Source organism: Ailuropoda melanoleuca, chromosome 4 (genome assembly GCF_002007445.2).
Source record: "Ailuropoda melanoleuca isolate Jingjing chromosome 4, ASM200744v2, whole genome shotgun sequence".
Lineage (NCBI taxonomy): Eukaryota > Metazoa > Chordata > Mammalia > Carnivora > Ursidae > Ailuropoda > Ailuropoda melanoleuca.
Genome location: NC_048221.1, coordinates 65,891,270 through 65,911,212, shown reverse-complemented (window position 1 = coordinate 65,911,212; position 19,943 = coordinate 65,891,270). Strand labels below are relative to the sequence as shown.

General features: G+C 48.7%; 1 protein-coding gene across 1 annotated transcript in view; it reads left to right on the top strand.

Moving 5' to 3' along the window:
• The window catches only part of NPAS2 (neuronal PAS domain protein 2), a 154,886-nt gene that overhangs the window by 50,074 nt on the left and 84,869 nt on the right, over positions 1-19,943 (top strand). The window lies entirely within an intron of this gene.

Sequence of the window (19,943 nt, the reverse complement as noted above, 5' to 3'; positions counted from 1 at the left end):
ACCCAGGTGCCCCTAAAAATAGAAATAATCTAATCTGAATGCTGTCATTCTGGATAGCCCCTAGACACATAGCAAGAAGAAATGAGTAGAAGCTCCGGGGTGGGGGTGGGGGGCAGTGGTATTTTGGCTCAGTAGGGAGAATTTTCTAATGAGTTCAACTGACAGGAAGTGGAAGAGGCTGCTACAGACAGGAGCACGTCCTCTTGCCCCCCTCCATGGAGGAGACTTAGCGCGCACTCGATGGGGTGTCGTGGCTAGCATGCAAGCTATGGCAGGGCTTCTCTTTTCTTTTCTGGGCACATCCAGAAAAAGGCTCCCGCGTGTCCATCTGCCATAGGTGGAAGAGCTGACCTCTGACATCCCTCCTGCCACTCCTCCACCCCAGCAGGTACTTCTGTCTTCATGACGGTGGTGCCTTGCGCGCCTGCGATCCTCACTGCCCTGTGTGAGCAGTGCACCTGCCACTCCAGGGGCTCCCAGGTGCTGGTTAGAAATGCAGGATCTCAGCCCCTCCCCAGGCCACACCAGATCAGAATCTGCCCTTCAGCAAGATCCCAGGGGGATGCATACGTTTGAGTGTGCCATACGGTGCTGTAGACCTTGATTTGCAAAACACTTGGAACTGCTCTTTCCATCTTATCTCCTGAACAGTCAAGAGTAGCCACCTCAGCAGGTGACACTTGTCACTTTGCCGGAAGAGGAAATTGAGGCCCCGAAGGCTTCACTCACTCCAGGTGGTGCTAGCAGTGCCAATCTCGTGGTGCCTAATCCAGGGCCTCCTCCACTGGGCCCCGGAGCCTGTTCCCTTCATGTCTGACTGCCTACCCACCTCCCTTCGGCCGCCCACGATGCTTTGCCCCCAGCCCAGGCTGAGTCAATAGTTGATGTGCTAAGGAAGAAAAGACAAAAGATGGTGGAAATGCAGGGCCCCCTCTGAGAGCGTCAGACTCTCAGGTGCCAAACGTACTTGAGCTTCCCCAGGCGCGCTTCTGTTTCCGGATCTCAGTTCAGACTTTGTGCAGTGTTCTGTGTTGTGATGGGGGGACCACGCTGAAGACAGTCCTGGTGAGAGTGGGAACGATGATGAAGATACATGGCAGCTCCCCCAGAGGTGGGGAAGGGTGGAGGCCACACAGGGATGCCCAAGGGAAGGCACCCTTGGAGGGGATGCTGGAGGAACCCATGGTTTCCATTGTGCTGGAGTGGGGAGCCAAGGAGCAGGTCCAGCAAGCCACCTTCTAAGTATAATACTCCTGGTTTGGGAAGTATTGTTACTTGCACGACCAGCCAACAACAATGAAACATATTCGGGGTGTGTGACCTTCTTAACCTCACTCTGCCCTGGATACCTCATTAGTAAAGTGGGGAGCAGGCCTGTGGAGCCCAAGATGGGAGGGAAGAAGTCCACGGCCTGGGTGATGGGCCAGCTGAGGGCTCCAGGTCTCTTTCCTACGGTGCTTGCTAAAGAATTTTGGTGACCCTACAGGGCCACACCACAATGTGATGAGAAAGGAAAGCATGGCTGGGAGAGGGAAGGTTCGGGAGAAAGCCATGCTGGCCACTGAGGGGTCACCACGCTTCTCGAATGTACTCCTGACACTTCAAGTGCGTTGCCCCAAACATGTGAATTGGCAGCAGGGCTTATTTGCCAAGTTACCCTTTGAAAGTCGACAGGCTCTGGGTGTTGCAATGCTTGGTAAAACCGGGAGTTGGAAGATCAATCAATAGAATAAGCAATAAACAACAGGCGGGGTCTGAAATCTCTGAGTCCTGGCTTTCTCAGCCCAGCGTCGGTGGCATCCAGCATAAACAAGCAGAGGGACAGAACGGGGTCTCAGTTCTCCACGCCTGGGAGGTGTTGGTGCAGGGTACTTGCCCAGACGGATGGACCCCCAGGAGGAGGGGCCTGGAATGAGTGGAGGCCCTATCCCCAACCTTGGGGCTTTATGCTGGGGGGTTCCTCACTGCTCAGCACTCCTACTGTCGTTTGCCGGTCCCTTGCTCTTGAAAACCTTTTATTTTGCAATAATTATAGATTCAAAAGAAGTTGCAAAGCAGTCATGTTCCATGTACCCATCACCCAGTTCCCCCAGCGCCTATGTCTTAGCACCAGGAAATGGATATTGGTACATGTGTGTCTAGCACTGTTATGTTAGCGTATACGTAGCTTGTTGTAACCACCATCACTCGTTGCCTTGAATTTTTAAAAAATAGCTGCGGATCCTCACAAACTCCCTGAGGACTGATTCCCTGATGCTTTGCTGACGGCAGGAAGGGGCTGCCATGCATCCCAAATGGGGGAGGTATGGTTCACAGTGTGTTCTAGAACCATGTGACCCAGCGACCCTCTGTCTCGCCTGTATGAAACACACATGCATACACACTCTCATACTTTCTCTCTGGAAGCTTGGAACTGTGGCGCAGACAGTTCCTATGTCCTGTTCCCTCCTCAGCTGGGCAAGGAAAGGGGCCTGTTCTGTTTATCTGAATTCCTTCTTAAAGGAGAAATCAGCGTGAAATCAGACAGTCTTGGAAGGAGAAGTTGCTTTCATCTGTAAGAAAAGAAAACCAGCCTAGCCAATGGGAAATCACTTGGAGTCATGTGCGCCCTACACTTGCAAGCATAGCTATGCATCCCACAGGACACCAAAGTCTGCAATGGACTGGAATCAAAACAACTAGAGGAAGAATTTGCATCCAGAAACCACAGCACAGACAACCCACAAGTATTGCCATTTTACTTAATACCAACTTTCAAATAGGAGGGTTATTTTTTTTTTTTAACTGGCCACAGTCCAAAAAACAAAGGACTTGCTGGGATCCACCAGAGCTGGATGTTGTCATCAGTGCCTGTGTTTATGCCAGGCCATCAGCAAACTTGGTCACAGGTGGTGCAAGCAAGGTCCTACAGGGTCAGAATGGGTTCATATTCTAATCATCCCCAGCCGAGAGCATCAGCACCTGACAGAAGACTAGAAGTCATGTCCTGGACCTGTGTCTGACTCATTTGCAGAGAGGCATGTCAGAGCCACGCACCGTGGCAGCACAGACCTGAACTTCCAGTAGCCACGTGCTCCAGGATATTAAGGACTTAGGTACCCAGGGTTAAGATAGCACAAATGGCCCTGATTCGTCACCATGGCACAGTCATGAGTGGACAACACTGTGCTGTAACTGGGCTTTCTACTCTAGTGGGTTCTTATCACCCTTCTTCACCCTGCCTCCTTATCACTGGTATGGACACCTGTGCAGACACCTGCGCAGGTAATTCTTACCTAGAATAGAACATGGGCTAAATGACCAGATTCAAACAGTTACAAGATCTCATTTTTATATGACATTTCATAGTTGACAATGTTATTTCTTATTTTAACCTGAGGAAGAATCCACAGTCCAGAAACAGTAGGTGATTCTCAAAGTCACCCAGCTGGTCTGTGACGGAGGGAACACTGCAGTCCACATCTTCGGATTACACCTTCCCAATGATGAGACCCCATCACATAGAGCAGTCTTCCTGTCTCTCCGCTGGAGGGTGGTATGCAGCCCTGAGGCCTTTTGTGAATTTGCAGAAAGAAGAGTAGCCCCTACCATGGGGAGCCCAGCTCTGGCCTCCTAGCTCCTCATCCTGCCCCTTAAAAGTCCCCCACGGGCAGAACAGGTGCTTGAGAGAACTTGACCCTGGTTCTGAATTCTGGTTTCAAAACCCAGATCTGTGGCTACAGCTCCATGGGTCATTGTTCAAGGGGCTTGCTCGTGCATGAAACCACTCTATTTTTTAGCATTTTAAAGTTTCTATGAGGCTGTTCTTCCTGAATTCAGTCGCTTCCTCTTTGTGTAAACCCAAGCCACACTCTCAGTCTTCTCCTCGTGGCCATACAAGGGCACTTAGGACCAAGATAAGAGACAACAGAAGGAGGAAAGCATATGCTTTGTACAACTCACCATGATCCCCTCTCTGATGTGGGGGTGTTCTTCCTGCCCCTGGGATTCTTGGCCTCACGGTGGTGTAAATCTTACTGTGTTGCCATCTTTCCATGTTGCCATGCAACAACATATGGGAACACCACACACACACACACACACACACACACACACACACACACATACACAATGTTAAAACCTCACTTGTGATCATGGCTAAGAAAGACTATGTTGTTGTTAATATAATTTTTATAACCTCCAAATGTTCTCAAGTATAGGGCCAGAGACAGACCAACTCCGCAGAGGGGGCTGGCCCGGTGTCGTTCTTACATAGTCGTGAACTTGGCTTCTACTCTGGAGGAAGACAGAATAAACACTTTAAACCACGTGAAGGAGGAAAAAATCTCAAATGAGTAATGTAGTGAGAGTGTCGGTAAAGAAGAGAGAAAATATTTCTAGGAGAAAGAGGATGGACTTAATTCTTACTGTTGTTTTATTTTTCAAAACTATATGTATATTTAATTTTATGCATATACACATGTATAATATCCATATAATAGAGAGTTTGACTTTACTTAATGAGAAGTGGTCTAAGATCCTTTACCTTTTTATATTTAATGAAAGAAAGAATGAATTGCAGTGAATGTGCATTGCTTCTCCCTTAGAAAACAATGAGAAAATCTGTAAATGTTTTCATTCAAACCAGACATCTCCTTTTGTTTTATTTATTTGTCTGTTGGCTTCCTTTTCCTTCAAACAAGTTCACAAAAATGAAATTTATGTGTTTACGTTTACAACATCCAAAAATATTAGTGTGACCTTGGAATGATTATTTAGTTTTGTTCTAAAGAATCTGATCATTTTTTCTTAGACTCAAGAATTTAGCGTACTCTGGGGGTTGAAAACTGCATGCTTTAATTTAGGTAAAGATAAGAAGGTAACACCACTAAATATACAGAATTAGTTAACTAAGCAAGTGAATCAGACATGCTTTGAGGTGCTGCGGCTGCGTTGAATTAGTAATGAAGAGTAGATTTGACTAATGTGCACTCAATGTATTTGAACAGCACTTCACTTCCAACTTCGTTAAATATGGCTAAAAATGTAAAATTAATTATTTAAAACCATCGAAGGAATCCAACCTTCCCCAACCTTCCCCCAATTTTACCCCGAATTACAAAGTTAAAAAAAAAAATTGCAGTTAGTTATGGCCCTAATGGAAAGCAGGTGTACGATACTCTGTTAAGCAGACTAATTGGAGGTGATGAGCTTTGCGTTGCAGAAGGATCATTAGTGAGGGTGGGATTCTGCACTCCTCCAGCGCGTGGGCCCTGAGCCACTCACACATTTAAAGTATGATTCAGTTCACAGCAATGTTGTTTATCACCAGCTCTTCAGGAAAATACTGTTATGCAAGCTTAAGTCCCTGCGTACAGGAACCTTTTGGATTGCAAGGGACGTTTAAAAGGACTTGCTTTGAAGGTTTCCTGGTAGCTGGTAAATATCTTTGCAGTTTAAAAATAAAGCGAATTGATGTCCATGATTAGTGGGTGTTATTTAAATGTGGAATGGCACCTTTTGAATGGTTCCTCGGATTGCTGTAGTAACAGCCGCCTGAGCTAACGGTCATCCAGCTCACCTTTGAGGTGCTTTACAAGCATTGTGTCCTTAAATCTCAGCTGCTCTGTGAAGGTGAGAAACTGAGGCAGAGAGAGGCGCAGTGGCTTGCCTGAGGTCACTCAGCGTGTGAAGTGTCAGAGCTGGATTTTGAATGCAGGGTCTTCAGGCGTTGTTGCCGCCTTGCCGGCGGGTCCTCATCCGTCCAGGGCACAGTTGGGTGCTAAGTGAAGGTGTGAACCAAGGCTCAAGGCCGGGACGAAGAAGGAAGGAAGGACTCTCTTGCAAAGGCTGAGGCATGCCCTTTCTAAAGCCTTTTTGTTCTTGAAAATGCTAAAGAGAAAATTTTTCAGATAAGGTTGTTTCTGAAAGAGGGTGGGCGAACATTCTCAAAGTCGTGGGGTTTCAGGTCTGAATGTCTCTAGAAGGTTTATTGACAAGACCTTGTGATAGCTTTCTCAAACTGAAATATAGAGGAAACAATGTCAAGTATTTTAGAAGAAGGCCTTCTAAAAATTTTACGTATCTCCATTTACAGATCCTGTCACCGCGGCCCGGCCTGGGACACAAGGCCACCGCTCTGTTGAGAAAGTCCTCTGGGACCCCCCCCCCAGACTAACTTTTGTCTCTTCCTGCTCCGGGGACACCAGTGAGCTATTTGAGGGGTCCTGTCCCTCTTGGGAGTTGTGGGGAACAGGACCCGCCCCCCCCAGGACCCCAGCATCAGCCTCCGGGTTTGTGCTGGGCCCTCCTGAGAAAACTGGATTTCAGACATCAGCTCCTGGAAGTAGATTAGATCACCTGGGCCTCGGGGGAATTTCCCTCATCGTATCTGGTGCTTTGTTCAGCTTCTGAGACCAAGAGGCGCAGAGGGGTGGTTTTTCTGTCTGGACAGCTGCAGGCTGGACCAAACATGGGGAACATAGCAGTGGTACAGCGCCCCCTCTCCATCACGGGGGCCTGGGCTCGCTGGTCCTGGCGCTGCCCGCCCTAATCTGTCCTTGCCCCCTGCAAGCATCTGGTGGTCACCAGGAGCATGGGCGTGTTGGGGGGAAGACGGAGCAGATGGAAGAAGCCCCCCGAGCCAGGCGGCAGCACCACCGTTGGCCACCGTGTTCTCGCCAGTTGTCAGGACGGTGCACCTAGGCAGGTGAAACAGCTTATTTCACCACAATAAAGACATGGATTGATTTGTCTTTTGAAGACAGGAAAATGGGTGTCAGTGCACGCTGTCCTTTTTAGGCAGCTGGGTTTTTTTTGTTTTTTTTTTTAAAGAATGAACTCTCCAGCTTTCTTTGACTTCTCCTCATTATCTGGTCCCCCGGCTGCCCCCTGGAGGCTGGCCCGAGCCGCCCAGCCTGGGCTGCGAGCCCGCGCGCCCCTCTCTCCCCGGCCGCGGCACATCGGTGGTTCATCGCGGTGCTGCGTGCTGCTGAGCTGACCTACTTTTCCTGTTTGCCCACAGCAGGCTAAGCCTGTTTAGCGCTGTCCAGAGGGGCTGGGCAGAGCAAGGAGCTTTCCGAGTCGTACAGATGGCAGTCTTCTGGGCGAACGTGGTTTAATCTGTTTGCCCTGTTTTCCATTAGTCTAAAGGGTTAGGGCCCAGCACCCAAGGTGACGCGGGGACAGGGTCCAAGTGCAGGGCATCCTGTGTCCCAGTTCAGCCCGTGTCCTGGAGAGCCTGGGGCATGGTCACTGACTGCTGGCAACCAAGGCTTCTCTCCAAACTTTAAAAACAGATTTCTAAATGGAAGCTCTTTGGCCCCAGATCTCCTTACTGGGAACCTCCACTGGGCCCCAGGAACCTCTGCTTGCTAAGATGCAGAGAACCGTGCTCGCCCTCCCTCGAGGGAGCTACCTTCTAGTGTGTGTGTGTGGCGGGGGCTGGGTGGCGCATGGGTGACCGGTGAAGGCCAAGGCCCTGCAGAAACAAACAGAGGTTGTAATGAGGTGAGGACAGCAGAGGTGGGGGCGGGAGTAGGGGTGCTTCCCTGACCCTGGATGGGACCAGGGCTGGAGGGATGAAGAGGATGGTGTTGCCAGTGTAGATGTCAGGGGACGGGGATGGAGGAGGGGGCAGTGTGACTGGGGGTGGCAGCTGGTCACCCAGGGCTGAGCCTGGATGCCGTGCTCCGGCACGTGGAGTGTGTCCTCTGAGCCGAGGGGAGTGTGCAAGACTAGGTGTGCATACCCCCCCAACACATAACACACACTTACCGCTTTTATTCCTTGCTGGAATCTTGCTGCGTTGCCGCTTGTGGGCGTAGGATAGTGTCTGTTAGAGTTGTTCAGGGAAAAAACTCGTGGGATCAGATCAGCATGATTAAATAAGCTGACATATGAGAAAGCCAGAAGCTAGCGCTTTATCTTTCTCTCTAACTCCTCCGGTATTTGTGCGTAGCAGAATGCCTTGTGAAAGGTGTCCTGGGCCTGCCCTTCCCAATGGCAAAGCCTGACTGAACGGCCCTCACCATGGGGCTTGTGTCCGAAACTGTCCTGGACATCCTGAAGCCACCACCCCCCAGGGAGAGTTGGGCCAGAGGGCGAATTGTGCATTTCCCGGGGTCACTTCATGGGACATGTAGGAGAGGAGAGATGGCAGTCTTTGTTTTAAAAAAGAAAAAATAGACTTCTACTTTCTCTCGCAGTTTCTTCAGTGTTATCAGACCAGACGGGAGGAGAGAGATCTTCTAAAATACGTTGCATTTACAACATGAATATCTGAATGTACAAAATGGGGAAACTGGAGGTTTCTACGCCTGCCAGGGCAAAACCCAATTGGCCTTTAAATGGTGTGAAAGGTGGGCCTTTTTGGACGTGCTGACAACTCTCTGCTTGCTTGATGAACAAGCCTGTCTCGGGCAGTGATCCCCCCACTGTCGGCTGAGGTCTTCCTGCTGGAAGTGCTTGGAGCCTCTTCTCTCAGGTGGGCTGGGGCTTCTTGGGCTGTGTGTGTGTGTGTAGGGCAGGCCTTTCTTCAGACTCCGCGTGTGCAAGGGGCTGTGTGTTTCTGGAGGGGAAAATGGAAGGCAGGTATCCAGCAAGGGAGGGAAGGACCCGCGTCTATGTTGGAAATCATCCTCCCTCCAAAGCTGGTGGGGCATCCAGAAATGGGACTATTTCTGCAGAACGTTCCTGCCTTACATCTTATGAAGGCAGCTGTTCACTGGCAGGGGCACCCCTTTTCCTTCTGCCCTCGCCTAGTCAGGGGCTGCTTTCCGTGGGTGGGCTGGACCTCTCCTCGGCGTCCCCTCGCCAGGCCCCTCGTGGCATCCAGGACTATGGCTCAGTCTATGCACTGCGTGCCCGCAGAGGCACCCGCGGGGCGCGGCACCCACGAGAGGAGCAGTGACTTTGAGCAGGCAGAGCGACGCTGCCCAAGGCACAAGGCCACCCTCTGCTCTGACAGGTCTGGGTGTCAGTCGTCAAGGCCCATTTCCCGACCGTGGGCACCAGATACAACCAGACTCGTGTCAGGAGGGGAGGCCCATCCAAGCGGCTTGGATGCCCCTGTCCGCATGCCCCGCCCCGCCTCCCCCGGGGGAATTCTTCTCAGCTGAATTGTAGCATAGAGAGCCAACAGCAGGAACCCCAGGGGCTCTAACTTCGTGGATACCTGTGAAGAGTGAACACGTTCAACACGGCAAGTCGCCATAAGGGCTTGCAGCGCAAAGAGGGCTCCCGTAGCCTCTTACAAGCCTCTGGCCTCGGTAGGAGCTCCCTGGCTTTTCACAGAGAGCGGACTGCATTCCCCACTGAAACTGTAAAGAAAAGAAAAATCTTTCAACCAGAGGAGAGGGAAGACGACCCAAAATAAGGCTGTTTGTACCAACGAGGTGTGTGACGTTAGGTGTGCAGCTCTGAAGGTCATGGCCTGCTCTCCCCGCAGTCAGGTTTCCGACCGCCGTGCTGTGAAAAAGGTGGCGATTCACCTTTCTTGCCCACCATCCCCTGCTAAGTGTTTTACGGGGGTGAGCTTCCCTCCTGGGTCCCACTTGGACGGGGGAATGTGGGCATCACCCCGAGTTCGCAGTGAGGAAGTCCTTCCCGAGCCTCTGTCCAGGCCACCACGCTCAGTGAAGGGAAGGAGGCCGAGGATAGTCAAACCTAGATCCTATCAGCTCCCAGATTAATTTTGTTGCCTCCCAGTTAGCAGTTCGCAGGAGACAGACCACAATTTTATTAAACGTTATTTGAAGCTCTGATGTGAAACCCCAAATTCCACAGCCTGGGTGTCCAACACAGGCCTGACCTCTTATTTCAAGACCATCTTTTCCTTTGGCTCTCCTTGCAGACTTGAGCGCAAGGAGGATGAGGGTTCCCGGGCCAGAAGCAGCACAAGCACCAACGGTTACGTGGAGGGGAGATGCTGGCAGGAGAGGGTTTGATGGATTCATTTCAGCTTGTCGGTGGCAGCTGACGAGCGCTTCCCAACAAAGGCTTTCACTGACTCAGCTCTGAGCATGACTCATAAATCTCCTCTTCCCCTCTTGCTGATTTTTATGGGCATCTATTGTCCACACCCTGACCACACACTGTCCCCATCGGATTCTCTAGTTGACTCAGATTTTTGCTGTGGAACCTACACTCTTTATAAAGGCGCCCTCCGAAAGGTATCTGAAGTGATTGGAACATAAGATCCAAAGGCTGCAAGAATAATATGTCCTGCGAGAATCACCCTAACATCCAAATAGCGAGATGATTTTTATTTTGGAAGTTCTTTGCTGACCAAACGATGTCACTGCAAATTCATTTATTAACAAAGTTTCTAACTTTCCCTATCCACTCCTTCATCGCTCTGTCACTGTTTCCCTGAATAATGAATCATCAGACCCTTGTAAGGGGGACTTGTGATCACAACTGGCAGATAAAGCCTCAGTGTTGACCGTGGAGAAGCTTATGGTATCATTCTCGTGTGTTCATGGAAGCTCGCTGAGGTGGGGGTCTCATCTCGGTGACTTCTGGGAACCAGGCCCAGTGAGGCCCCCTGCAAGGCTCTGGAGGCACGGCTGCGTGGGGGACGTGCTGGAGTGGACAGGGGGAAGAATGGACCTGGCCCCCTTGCATTTCCCAAGTCGACGCCTGTGCCAGACTGTGGTGAGCATTTCTCGGTTGGAGGGGAATTGGGACTGCAGGAGCGGGCGGCGCTCAGATTTTCACTGCCCGTTTCCTTTAGAAAAGCTATTTTTTCCCCCAGCAAATGAATCATTGCAACCAAAACAACATTCCCTGGAGAGGAAGAATTAAAATGTGGAAGTTATTTCCTAGCCTCTCCAAAAGGACAAAGGGAGACAAGTAAGCAAGGCAGTTCATCAGTGACTAGTTTTCAAAGCCTTTCTATTTCTTAAATATAATGGGGGAAAATTGTTACCAAGTTTGCACGTAGAAGATAAAGATGTAAATCCGTAACGACATGAGGTCCCCTCACCAGGGGCTGACTGGGAGGACAGAAGGCACACTCATTATTGACAATAAATAAACCCCAGTGGATGGGGGGAGGCATGTGTCTGGTATTGCCCCTTTTGATTTCAACACATCCTTGCTTTTAATATTTTTTTCTTTTTAATGAACTAAATGCACCTGGTTTGGTGGGGAGGAATATTAGCTTACTTGGGTCCTATAATTCAAACCATTTCTCAGCCAATGTGAAAACGTCATGATTTCATTTTGTAAAAACAATGGCCTTACAACACAACAGGCTTATAATAGTCATTTGGAAGAAAATTCAAAGATGATATGGAATGACCCTCTGGGCCTATTCTGGCTGTACAAAACGTTAAGTAAAAGACCCTGAAGAGGAAGGCTGAGCTGTGATTCTAGTGATTCTATCTGGCCCCCAGCCTGTTTTTGTAAATAAAGTTTTATTGAAACACAACCACACCCATTCATTTACATACTGTCTACAGCTACTTTGGGACTGCAACAGCGGAGTGGGGTAGTTGCAGCAGAGACTGTGTGGTCTGCATCTAAGATATTTATAGGTAGCCCTTTACAGAAAAGCATTGCCAACCCTTGCTTTGGTAGAATAACATACTCCCTATGTATATTGCACGTAGACTTCTCTGGAGACCCAGGAATGAGCTGCCAGTCCCAAGGGGGTCCCTGTTGCCTGAATAATTCCTTGGTCTCCCATCTCACTCCTGACACCCCGTGGGACCCAGGGCAGATGTGCCATGAGTAAACAGTCACACTGCCATTTGCTGGCCCCCGTTCACCAAGGCCCAGATTTCCAATCCATTGTATAGTAGTAGGTGGCTGTGAGAAAGAAGGTTCCAGAACCCTTAGGGTAGAAATTTCACCTCGGTTATGAAAATGTCACTTGCAGACCTCACTTTTGTTCTTCAGTTCAATTAAGGTCAATAGCTATTTCTTGAGGATATCCTCAGTCATTCTTTGTTTATTCCATTCCCTTCTCTCCCTCCCTCCCAGCCTGCCAATGACCTAAGTCTCTGCTGAGTTACCACTGGACACCTTGGGCAGGTCCACCACTCCAGACAGTGTGTGGGCATGTCTGCCTATCTTTCTGCCATGCCCACACACCCACTTTTCAACCCTGACTGGTAGACACGAAAAATAATCCCACTCTGCTCAAAGATATTTTTTAGGCTTGAGGACCAGTTTCTACTGCCGTCTGTTTACCTCGTTATCATTACTGATAGAGTGATTAATAGCAGCTAAAATTTTTGAGGATTTATATGTGCCCCGGGCCTGTGCTGGGGGTTTCTCACCGATTCTCTTATTTTCTTCTTGTCACCACGCAACGAGGAGGCCCTGCTGTATCCCCACATCACCGGTGAGGCACTGGGGCTGGCAGCACACCTCCTTGGCCAAGGTCACACAGAGCGAATGAAGGGCAGAAGCAGGGTTTCAGCTTGGGCCTGGCGACCCCAGGCCACCACGGCCTTTCCTCTTCCCACAGGTGGATGCTAGCCCCGGGAGCTCAGAGACCCTGCGTGTCCCACTAGCTCTGCCTCCTCCAGCAGCAGGGGGCGGGGGGACTTCCCGAGCCCAGCCGGTGCTCATGGGCCTTGCTTGCTTCGAATCTGCAGCTGGGCTGCTTCCTGGGCCTGGCCCAAGGTGCTTAACCCACCCCGTCCTGCTTGGCGGTCTCCACCACCCTGCTTGCGGGCAGCCACACGTGGTCTCTGGAGGTGGGGCAAGGAGCACCCATCTGTGGGTGCCTCTTGGCTGGTGACATACTCTTCCCACCCATGCAGTCCTTCCTTTCTCCGGTCAGGAGCACCTCTCGGAAATGTTAGGTCTGTGTGCTCCTTTCACCTGCAGTGACCTTCCTGCTATGCAGAGAGTGTGTTTATTGAAATTTAAGGCTGGTAAGAAGAAAGGACGAGCCTGGAGTCACCTGCCTTAGCAGGGGCTCAGGCCCCCAGTGAGAATGTAAAGTTTAGGACAGTTATAGGAGGTGGGCGTGGGGTGGATAAGAGTCACCTTGAGGCCTGGCTGCAGGCATCCCTCTGGCCCTCTATTGCACCCCTGCACGCGGACATACTTCTCATTGACGGCTCACACCATCACTGCCTGGTGGGTGTCAGCCTCACTTTAGGAACGAGGGAAATAGAACTCAGGAAGTTTAAGGGATTTGCTCAAGGTCAGAGGGTAAGTGGGTTGGAACTGAAATTTAAATCAGCCTGGCTCTGAAGTCAGAAGCCCACGCATGCGCAGCAGGCTGTGGGTGAAGTGCCTGAGTCTGTTCCAAGAAGACACAGCCCAGGGTGGGCTCTGCCTGCAGGCCCTGTAGCCATGGGCAGGTCACCCAGCCCTTCTGGGTGGTGCTTTCTGATTTGTAAGGGTAGGTAACCAGAGCCAGCCCATTCTACCCATAGAACTGGATGGAGATGAAATGAGATTATAGTTTTCCAGAATTTCGCCCTCGCTGAGGGTTGGTCAGGGAGCCATTGAACCCTCCTGAAGAGTCCGCGTGGCTGTTACCTTTAGTTAATGGCTCTTGCACACACGGCAGTTTTTGTTTTAATTTTTAGTCATCAGGACATAGTTGTAGCGTTAAATGTACTTTGTGAGTACTGTTACTCTGGATTAACCACGATCATTGAGAGATTTGTGGGAGCTGGTATTAGGTAATCACACCAGAATTCAAATAGGGTTTGGCTCTGGCTCTGACCTTCCCTTCCTCCTCTCTGGCTGTCTGTCCCTCCCTTCCTTCTTTCCTTCGTTCCTCAGATCCTTACTGAGCACTCGGTATGGGTAAGGAGCTGGGCTGGGCATCGTGGCGTGTGTCTCATGGCATTATGTCTCATCCTTGCTGTCAAAGAAGCTGACCTGATTGATTTCGAGTGTCTGCTGTGGGCCAGGCTGGCGCTGGGTACTTTCACATATACAAACTTAATTCTTTCTGGAACCGCAGCTGTCCTCTCAAGGAGCTATTTCTCACCTCTCTGATCAGAACCTCCAGTGCCTTCCCATTCCCTCAGAGCAAAAGCCAAACTTTGTCCAGTCTCCCTGGTATGTATGCCCATGGCTCACCTCCCTCAGGTCATAGCTCAAACGTGGTTTTATTAGTGAGGCCTTATGTGACTCCCTAAAACACCAGAGCAAGACTCCAGCCCATGACAGCACTCCCTACCCCCACCCCCGCATCGAGTCTCCTTTAGTTTTCTCCACAGAAGTTATCAGCAGTTGACAGTGTTTACTTGCTTGTGGCTCACCCCCACTCCCCTCTACCTGCCCTCCACCTTCTAGCAGCCACGAGAGCAGGGGCTTTGCAGGTTGCCTGGCGCTCAGGGACTACTTAGTGCTTCAGTGAATACACTCCGTTACCTCTTTGCAGAGAGAAGCCGTGTGCAGGGATCAGAGGCCTCAAGATGGTTAAGCTTCAGTTTTTCCCAAATTAGATTCTGCACAGTCTCGACTCGACACAATCCCGATCAAGGTTGCAGCAGGCATTTTTATAGAAATTGACAATGTAAATTCCAAAATTTGCAAGGAAATGCAAAGACCTAGAATAGCCAAGAATCTTAAATAAGAAGCACAGAATTGGAAAGCTCACACTACATTGCTACCAAGAATCCCTATAAAGCCAGAGGAGCTAAGATCGCATAGAACTGGCTTAAAGATAGACAAATGCAAGATGCCACAGAGTGGGAAACAGAATAAGTTTCCCTAAACAGCAGGTTAGCTGTCTTCAAATAATGTACTCAGTGTGTTTCCAGGTGAAGTGCCTCTAAGTTGAAAGCAATGGGTTCAATTGTCAGTCTGACCAAAGTTCAATGATTATGTATCAAAATCTAAAAACAGAGAAGATAGTATGTTCATTGTACTTTTTTTGAGATCGATAATTGGATCTACCACTTTAAATTTAGCAATTCTTCATCTGGAAAAGGGGTATCTGAAAGTTGAAGGAAAATATCGCAATACTGTGTGTAAAGTCACTAACGTGCAGTTTAAAGATAAGTTTAGCACTACCTCAGCCAGGAGCTTAAGGCCAATGTCACGGTGTTAGATGCTGTTAATTCCCTTTATATGCTGCAGTAAGAATGGCAATTTACCTCTGTGGGCTTCCTCCTAAAAAACCATAGGCCCAGTCTGACTGTGAGAAAAACATCAGACAAACCCCAGTTGAGGGACGTTCTGCAAATACTCCCCCAAATTGTCAAGGTCATCCAAAACAAGGAGAATGTGAGAAACTATTACATCTATGGGTTGCCTAAGGAGATACGGTGAGTGAGTGTAATGTGGTGTCCTAGATGAGATCTTGGGACAGGTAAAGGGCATTAGGTAACAACTAAGAAAAGATTAATAAAGTATGGACTTTATTTAGTAATAGTGTGTCAGTGGCAGTTCATTAATTGTGACAAATGCACCATACTAATGTAGGGTGTCGATAATAAGGGATTCTGGATGCAGGGTATGTAGGAACTCTTTGTAATGCCTTTGCGTTTTCTGTAAAGGCCAAATAGTTCTAAAAAATTAAGTTTATTTTAAAAAATCCTGTGTGTCTGCGTGCTACCGAAATCCTGTAGATAAATGGACCTGAATAGAGATTCTGTAAATATACATATAAGATCACAAGAGACATTTGACAAAAATGCCAATGCGATTCAATAGGGAAAGAAATGTTTTTTCAATAAATGATCCTGGAGTAACAGAATGTCCAGATCAGAGGCGGAAAAAAAAAAAGATGATCCTTGACCACTCTTTTATACCACACATAAAATTTAATTTGCAATGGACTATAGATCTTATTGTAAAAGCTAAAATGATAAAGCTTCTGGAAGAAAACAGGATAATTCTTCATGACACTGAGGTGGCAAAGATTTTGAGGACACAAGAATCACTGACCATGAAATTAAAAATTTATGAACTGGACTTTATCAAATTTGAAAGATACCATGAAGAAAGTGGGAAGGCCAGCCACAGACTGGGAGAAAATGTTCACAAATTGATCTCTAGATCCAGCTAAGTCCTACATGCAGAAGAGAGAAATTCTACAAATCAGTACAAGGAAGGCAAACAGCCCAATTTTTAAGAAGAAAGAAAGAGAAGAAAGAGAAAATAGGCAAAAAAAATTTGATCAGACAGCTCATAAAAGAAGCTATCTCAGTGGTCAGTGAGTATATTAAAGGTACTCAGCATCACCAATCATAAGGAAAATGCAAATTCAAATCCCAGTGAGCTCCCACAACACACCCACTAGAATGACTAGAAGAAACCAATACCAAGTGTTGGCAAGAATGTTGACTCCCTGGAACTCTCATGTGCTCCTGGTGCAGATGTAAAATGTACTGTCACTTTGGAAAACAGTTGGCAGTTTTTCGTAACCTAAGCATACGGCTACCCTATGATATAGCAGTAACACTCCTAGGTGTAAACACCCAAGAGAATGAGCGCTTATTTCCGCCAAAAGACTTGAGTGTAACTTACACTGGTGATGTTAGTTTTGACCCCTAGGGAAGGTGGTGTCTGCCAACCTTCTCCACTTATAAAGTTACCATTCTCCTTTGTAATTAATAAATACATCAAGGGAGATACTTTAAGCTATGCAGATATCCTGAGTCTTCTCCAACTTTTGCATATTCATCTCAGCATCCATCAGTGGATCTTGCCTGCAACGATTATTACTATGGGGTACTGTGGTGATTTTCCATTTCCTATATTCTTTCGACATATATGAATTGAACTTCTTCTGTAAGGGAGATCTGCCCCCCCCACCAACGGCCCCTTTATTTATTTGTTTAATTTTTTGTATCAGTATGGACTCATGAATAGTTTCTTCTGTGGGTTACAATCTATCATTACTGATTTTGTGGCTTAAATATTTCCAAGGATCTTCTCTGCTGGGCTCTCTTTTCCTCAGCCTCTCATCATTATCATGTTATTATTTCTTGAGTGTTTAGTTCCTAGATGCAGATGCCTGTCCTTCAAATTTGGGGAAATGTGAAAGGTTTTAAAAGACTCCAGATAGTTTGTGTTCCAGAAAATCCAAGAAACCCAGAACGGGAAGAAGCTCTCAGAAATGAACATTACTGGCGTGCTGGGCATCCTTCCTGTTCCGCTTCATGCTTCTCCACCCTTCTCTCTGCACCCGGGGTTCCCCCACACTGATGACATCGTGGGCTCCCTGCCTCAGCCTTCTGGTCGTGTCTCCAATAGGAGACACCAGCGGGAGATGGGGCAGGCAGAGAGTGAGGTGAGGTGTTTATTCCCTTGACCCCATCTTAATGAAAAGGTTTCTTCAGGCTGGCTGCCCCAGTCCACCAAACGCCCCGTCCCCTGTATGACACACTCCTTCCAGGTCTGGGAACTGTTTCTCTCTGGTCCCTTCACCCTCGGAGGTGTTAACAGCTTGTCTGATACCAACCCTAAGTAACCATCCCTCTAGGTTCCGCTGGACCCCACCTACACCTTTGTAATGAAGCCCCGTTTCCTGTAGGGATTTTGACCAATAGATCTCATAAATGTCTAACACACTTAGCACATGTGGTTGTCCTGAGTAAAGCTTCTGTAGCTTCCCTCCATTGTTCACTCTGGGGGTTAATCACATCAACAGTAATTTTCTCAGCCCCAGACAGAATCTTCTCTGCCTTCACTTAAGCTCCATTTTCTCTTCCCAGGCTTTGTGTTGTCCTAAAAAAGATCGCTGCTCAAAATCCTTAGTTTGCAAAAATCGCAAACTATGCAATTGAGTAGTTGACTTAAACTCTCTTAAGCTTAACTTAAACTTCTCTGCTGTTCTTTGTTAAAAGGGTCTCGCAGAAAAGATTTTCTTCCCTTTGACCCCCCCACCCCCGCTCTTGTGTGCCTTTGGGTCCTATCTAGCTCCTCTACTTCATGAAATAAGAGGTGGGCTCGAAAATACAAGGGGGTGGGGGTACAGCCATGTTCATAGCGGCACTTCCGTGATAATCAAAAGTTGGAAGCTGCTCGGTGTGCGTGGATGGTTGACCAGATAAGTAAAAGGTGGTATAAACATATAGTGGAATATTATTTGGCCTTAAAAAGGAAGAAAACCCCCATACACACCACAACGTGATAAACCTTAAGGACGTTATGCTAAGATTGAAATGAGCTTGCCACAAACGGACAAATACTGTGTGATTCCACGTACAGGAGGCACGTAGAGAAGTCAGGTGCTAGAGACAGAAAGTAGAGTGGTGGCTGCAGGGCCTGGGGGAGAGGGAACGGGGAGTTAGTGATTGATGGACACAGAGTTGCCGTTTTGCAAGAAGAAAGGAGTTCTGGAGATGGTAGTAATGGTTGCACAACAGTGTGAATGCACTTAACCCCCTGAACTATGCACTGAAAAGTGACACATTTTATGTAATGTGTATTTCACCACAGTTTTTTAGTATTAAAAGAAAAAAAACCATGGAGGGGCCCCTGGGTGGCTCAGTGGGTTAAGCATCTTCCTTTGGCTGGGGTCATGATCTCAGGTTCCTGGAATTGAGCTCCCTGCTCAGCAGGAGGTCTGCCTCTCCCTCGGCCCATCCCCCACTACTCCCACTTGCTCACTCTCTCTCTCTCTCTTTCAAATAAATAAAATCTTAAAGACAAAACCATGGGGAGGGCCTGGGAGACAATAGGCTCAGTTGGTGTGGAGCTCCCGCGGCAGGTGCTCCCGAGGAACCTGGCTTACGGGCCTTCTCTTCACACAGGTGCAGCTGAGCAGAATAGCGTAGACAGCGTCAAGTAACAAGAATCAGGCAAGGAAACGGAAGCGCTAGGGAAGAAGAGAAAGTAGGTGTAGGTCATCAAGGCTTCATGGATTCAGGAAATGTTTGAGGACCAAAAATACAAAACAGAGAAGATGTGGTTGATAAAGAACAGCTATTAGTCACTTGTGAGTTTTCATTTATGACTAAGCAACCCCAGTCATCCCAGTAATCCCAGGATTCCGGAACCTCAGCACGAAGCCCACATCCCCCCCATGACCACGGTCTTTCCGGGGGCACCTGGTGAAGGGCCTGGCTTGGCTGGGTCCTCACTCACACCCTGGACACATCCGAAGGCAGCACTTTCCTGGGAGCACAGACCTGGGGTAGAGCCTCACTAAATAACTTGACATCACATTTTTCATGTCTTAAAACTTTGAACAGATTCCATCTGGAAAACATTAAGCACATGCCTGCTTGCAGATGTGGTAACCCCATTTTAATTATGATACAAGCCTCAACTGCCGAATGGTGTGTCTCGCAAACCTATCACTAAAACATGGCTGCCGTTGACTGAATGGGGCATGTGTGTAAACAGACTGAGTGCCAGCATGGGGAGCTGCAGACGTTTCCCTCCTCGTCCAGCTCACCCCGTCCCTGTGCACATATCAGACCCAAATCACAAAACCAGATTATCTTAGACAAAGGTTCATTTGCCTCATTAAAACACATCTACAACACGAAGTTTCGAGAGGGTTAGTGCATCTGCAGAGTGCTGGGTTTGGAGTTCCGACTTCAGACCCTCTGAGAACAGAAGCATGTGGGCAATGGTGACTCAGCTCTTCGGGAGTCCCCACCCTTATCCCAGTCACTCTGCCCACTCGGCCACCACAGCCTTCACCTCCTGTTCCCCCTGCAGGCTCTGGCCTCACGGACACCCTGAGAGCGTTTCTGCTCAGAGGGCTGGCTGGTGGGGGCGCACCCGAGACAGGCAGGACTCTGGAAAGAATGTGAATGAAATAAGGAGTCCGGGCCACGGCTCTGAGGCGTGGAGACTCACCGGCCTGCGTGTGGCCGAGGAACCCGGATCTGTGGGGCTTAAGACACCCAGCCAGCCGCCCGGGAGAGAGCAGGCTCTGGGCGGTGAGGTAGTCTCTGATGACTTTGGGCTGCAAGAACATTCCTGGATTGTTACTTAATTTCTTGCATCTGTGTGCCTTGACTGTCCAGGGAAGTATAAATGCCTTAAAGGAAGGACTGTGGATTGTAGTATTTTAGGGC